This window comes from Neophocaena asiaeorientalis, unplaced genomic scaffold (genome assembly GCF_003031525.2).
Source record: "Neophocaena asiaeorientalis asiaeorientalis breed wild unplaced genomic scaffold, Neophocaena_asiaeorientalis_V1.1 scaffold1281, whole genome shotgun sequence".
NCBI lineage: Eukaryota > Metazoa > Chordata > Mammalia > Artiodactyla > Phocoenidae > Neophocaena > Neophocaena asiaeorientalis.
In genome coordinates this window covers 20,614-26,249 of record NW_020173030.1, presented here as the reverse complement: position 1 = coordinate 26,249, position 5,636 = coordinate 20,614, and the positions used below count along the sequence as shown (strand labels likewise).

Genomic DNA, 5,636 nt, shown 5'->3' with positions numbered 1-5,636 from the left:
ACATAATTAAAGGGGTACATTGAAAGCAACATAATAATTATAGCAGACATTAACACCACACTTACATCAATGGACAGATCATCCAGGCAGAAAGTCTTCAAGGAAACAGCAGCCTTGAAGGAAACATTAGACCAGGTAGATCTGATAGATTTGTATTGAACATTCCTGAAAAATACAGCATAATACACATTCTTCTCAAGTGCACATGGAACATTCTCAATGATAGATCATATACTAGGACACAAAAAAAGTCTCAATTTAATTTCAGAAGCCTGAAATCATATCAATCCTCTTTTCTGATCACAGTGGCATATATAATTAGAAATCAACTGCAAAAAATAAGCTGGAAAAAAATCACAAATACGTGGAGACTGAAAAACATGCTACTAAACAACTCTTCGGTCAATGAAGAAATTAAAGGAAAAGTCAGAATATACCTGAAGACAATGAAAATGAAAATATGACATACCAGCAGAAGGAAAGAAATAATAAAGATCAGAGTGTAAGCAAGATAAATAGAGATTAAACAGACAATAGAAAAGGTAAATGAAACTAGGAGATGGTTCTTTGAAAAGATAAACAAAATTGACCAACATTTACCTTAACTTATAAAGAAGAAGAGAAGGCTCAGCTAACTAACATCAGAAATAAAAGAAAAGAAATTACAATGGATACCACAGAAATACAAATGATTATAAGAGAATACTATGAACAGCTATATGGCAATAAATTACACAACCTAAAATATGGACCTTCCAAGACTGAATCATGAAGAAATGGAAAATCTGAATAGACCGATCACTAGTAAAGAGACTGAAGCAGTAACCAAAAACTCCCCCCAAGAAAAAAAATCGAGAACCAGATGCCTTCACAGGTAAATTCTACCAAACATTTAAAATTGATTTAATGCCTACCCTTCTCAAACTCTTCCAAAATATTGAAGAGGAGGGAATGCTTGCTAACTCATTTTATGAGCTCAATACTACCTGATACCAAAACCAGACAAGGGCAATGCAAAAAAAGAATTGTATACGTCAGTATTTCTAATGAACATAGATGCAAAAATTGTCAACAAAATATTAACAATGCATATACAACAATACATTAAAAGGATACAACATGATCAAGTGGGATTTATTCCAGGCATGCAAGGATGGTTCAACATTCACAAATCAGTCAATGTGATATACCACATCAACAAAATGAAGGGTAAAAATCATATGATCATCTCAATAGATGCAGAAAAATAATTTGACAAGAATCAACACTTGTTTATGATAAAAACTCAATAAAATGGGTATAAAATAAATGTACCTCAACATAATAAAAGCCATACATAACAAGCCCATAGCTAACAACATACACAACAATGAAAAACTGAAAGCTATACCTCTAAGATCAGGAAAAAGACAAGGATACCCACTCTTGGCAGTCTTATTCAAAATAAGAAGTCCTAGCCAGAGCAATTACAAAAGTAAAATAAATAAAAGACATCAAAATTGGAAAAGAAGAAGTAAAACTGTAACTATTTGTGGATGACATAATTTTATATATAGAAAAACCCTAACAACTCCACCAAAAATCTATTAGAAATAGTAAATGAATAAAGTTGCAGGGTACAAAATCCATATGCAAAATCTGTTGAGTTTCTACACACTAACAACAAGCTAGCAGAAAGAGAAATTAAAAAGAAAATAATCCCACTTACAGTCACAACAAAAAGAATACCTAGGAATAAATTTAACCAAGGAGGTGAATGACCAGTACACTAAAATCTGTAAGATACTGTTGAAATAAACTGAACAAGACACAAAGAAATGGAAAGATATTCCGTGGTTGTGGCTTAGAAGAATTAACATTGTTAAAATGTCCATATTACCTAAAGCAATCTACTGATTCAATACAATCCCTATCAAAACCCTGATGACATTTTTCACAGAAATAGAACAAATCATCTGAAAATTTATGTGGATCCTTAAAAAACCCTGAATAGCAAAATAAATCCTGAGGAAAAAGAACAAAGTGGAGGTATCATCCTCCCTGATTTCAAAGTATACCACTAAGCTGCAGTATCAAAACAGCATAGCATTGGCAGAAAAAAGACACATAGACCAATGAAACAGAAATGATAGCAAAGAAATAAACTCATGCATATATGGACAATTAATTTATGACAAAAGAACAAAGAATGTACAATGGAGAAAGATATCTTTTCAATAAATGGTGTTAGGAAAACTGGACAATCCACATACAAAGAAAAATGAAACTAGACCACTATCTCATACCAGACACAAAAATCAAATCAAAATGGATTAAATCCTTGAATACAGACCTAAAACCATAAACCCCCTAGAAGAAAACATAAGCAGTACACTCTTTGACACTGGTCTTAGCAATATCTTTATGGATATTTTCCTCAGGCAAGAAAGACAAAAGCAAAAAACAAAAGCAAAAAACAAACAAATGGGACTACATCAAAAGCTTCTGTACAGTAAAGGAAACCATCAGCAAAATGAAAGGACAACCTACCAAATGGGAAAAGTTATTTGCAAATCATATATCTGATATGGGGTTAATATCCAAAATATATAAAGAACTCATACAACTCAACAACAAAATAAACAATATGATTAAAAAATGGGCAGAGGATCTGAAGAGACATTTTTCCAAAGAAGACATACAGATGGCCAACAGACACATGAAAAGATGTTCAACATCACTAATTATTAGGGAAATGCAAATCAAAACCACAACATATCACCTCATGCCCATCAGAATGGCTAGTATCAAAAAGGCAAGAAACAACAGGTGTTGGAAAGGATGTGGAGAAAAGGGAGTCCTTGTGAACTGCTAATTGGAATGTAACTTGATGCAGCCACTATGGAAAGAAGTATGGAGATGGCTCAAAAAGTTAAGAACAGAAATATCATACTATCCAGCTAATCCACTTCTGGGTATTCATCTGAAGAATGCAAAAATAATAATTTGAAAAGACACATACAACCTCTATATTTGTTGCAGCTTTATTTACAAGAGCACACAACCACTATATTTGTTGCAGCTTTATTTACAATAGCCTAGGTATGTATGGAAACAACCCAAGTGCTCACTGATGGATGAATTGATAAAGAAGATGTCACATATGTGTACACACACACACACAACACACAAAATACACAATGGAATACTACTCAGCCATAAAAAAGCCAAAATCTTGCCATTAGTGACAACATGGATGGATATTAAGGGTTTTATGTTAAGTGAAACAAGTCAGATGGAGAAAGACAAATACTGTATGATTTCACTTATATGTGGAATAAAAAGAAAAATGAACAAACAAAACGAAACAAGACAAACACATAGATACAGAGAATAGGGTAGTGGGAGAGGGGAAGCACGGATACAGGCCCATTGCAATAGGCTCCAATATAGCTCATCACAGCACTGGTCAGAACCCTAAATTGTTGATGAAATGGGTCAGGGGAAAAGGGCAGGGCTGTCTCCTGAAAGAAGTAGGTAGAGGGGCTGGTCTGGGAAGTCAAGCCCTGCCTGCTGAGAGAGAGAGGAGCAGATGACCCCAACAAGAGGGTCAGGCTCAAGAAGAAACAACTAAGGCTAATCTGGCATCACCTACTAACAAATTAAACACACACATTCCCTTCAACCCACATATTCCCTTCCTTCGAATGTATTCCATAGACCTTTAAGGAATAAAGTGATTTAACTGACTGCTTCCTGGAACCTGCATGGGAAAAGGGATGTCCAGGGGGTCTCACCTGGGTGAAGATGACACCAAGGGAGATGAGAGAAGTTGTGCCTTGAACGCCCCAATTCACCATTTCTTACTCTTTTTTTTTTAACATCTTTATTGGAGTATAATTGATTTACAATGGTGTGTTAGCTTCTGCTTTATAACAGTGAATCAGTTATACATATACACATGTTCCCATATCTCTTCCCTCCTGGGTCTCCCTCCCTCCCACCCTCCCTATTCCACCCCTCTAGGCGGTCACAAACTACCTAGCTGATCTCCTTGTGCTATGTGGCTGCTTCCCACTAGCTATCCACTTTACACTTGGTAGTGTATATATGTCCATGCCACTCTGTCACCTCGTCACAGCCTACCCCTCCTCCTCCCCATATCCTCAAGTCCATGCTCTAGTAGATCTGTGTCTTTATTCCCGTCTTACCCCTAGGTTCTTCATGACCTTTTTTCTTTTTTCTCCTCAGATTCCATATATATGTGTTAGCATACGGTATTTGTTTTTCTCTTTCTGGCTTACTTCGCTCTGTATGACAGACTCTAGGTCCATCCACCTCACCTTAATTTTTAACTGTAACTTTCAATTCCATTTCTTTATACATTTTAGAACTGCCTTTAAATGCATTAAAGGGACATGTCATCCAAGCTTTTTAAGCAAATTATTTTTTGTTTATCTGAAATTCAAATTTTAAAATACTTTGGGATGGGTATAAACAAAAACACAATATACCAAAATTTATGGGATACAGAGAAAGAACTGCTAAGAAGGAAATTTATGGCTGTAAATGCATTCACTAAAAAAGAAGAAAGATCTCAAGTAAATCACTTTATACCTTATGAAACGAAAAAAGAAGAGCAAATTAAAACCAAAGTCAGCATAAGGAAAGAAATAATAAGGTTTAGAACAGAGAAAAAAGAAATAAAGATTATAAAAAAATAGAGAAAATCAACAAAACTAAAATTGGTTCTTTGAAACGATCAATAAATTCAACAAAACTTTAAGCTAAACTGATTAAAAACAATGAGAGTGCTCACTTTAGCAGCACATATAATATAGTTGGAATGATACAGGGATTAGCATGGCACGTGTGAAAGAATAACATGCAAATTTGTGAATTGTTCCATATTTTTGCTATGAGTGCAGAGCTTTAATATTCTCACCATAACAACAGCAACAGCAAAATGGCAATTGTATGAGGTAGAGGATGTGCTAACTGATCTTATTGTGGTAAGCATTTCACAATATTTACATGTATCGATCACCACATTGTACACCTTAAACTTACACCATGTTATATGTCAATTATATCTCAATAAAGCAGGAAAAATGCCCCCCAAACACCTAAATGTCATAGAAATGTATAATTTAATATGTATTATCCAGTTTACGTACAGAATGCTTTGGATATTAAAGTATTTCGGCCTCAAAAAATAAAAGAAAAAAGAGAAAAGTCTCAAATTACTAAAATCATAAATTAAATTAGGGATGTTACTACTGAACTTACAGAAATAAAGAAAAATATGAGAGAATATCCTGAACAATTGCATGCCAACACATTAGACAGATGAAATGAACGAATTTCTAGAAACATAGAAACTACCAAAAATGACTCAAGAAGGAATAAAACATTTGAACAGGCCTATAACAAGTAAAGCCACTGATTCAGTCATCAAAAACTTCCCAACAAAGAAAATTCCAGGACCAGATGGCTTCACTGGTGAATTCTACTAAACATTTAAAGAATTAACAACAATCCTTCTCAAACTATTCCAAATATTGAAGAGAATGGAACACTCCCAGCTCATTCTATGTGGTCACCATTACCCTGATACCAAAGCCAGACCAGGACATCACACAAAAAAAATGTAGATT

At 34.5% G+C, this 5,636-nt stretch overlaps 1 non-coding gene across 1 annotated transcript; it reads left to right on the top strand.

Annotated features, from left to right (window-relative positions):
* Positions 1-4,790: 4,790 nt before the first annotated feature.
* On the top strand, positions 4,791-4,894 carry LOC112398082 (U6 spliceosomal RNA). Its single transcript, XR_003002920.1, has one exon. It is a non-coding gene; the product is annotated as a U6 spliceosomal RNA (small nuclear RNA).
* The last annotated feature ends 742 nt before the right edge of the window (positions 4,895-5,636 follow it).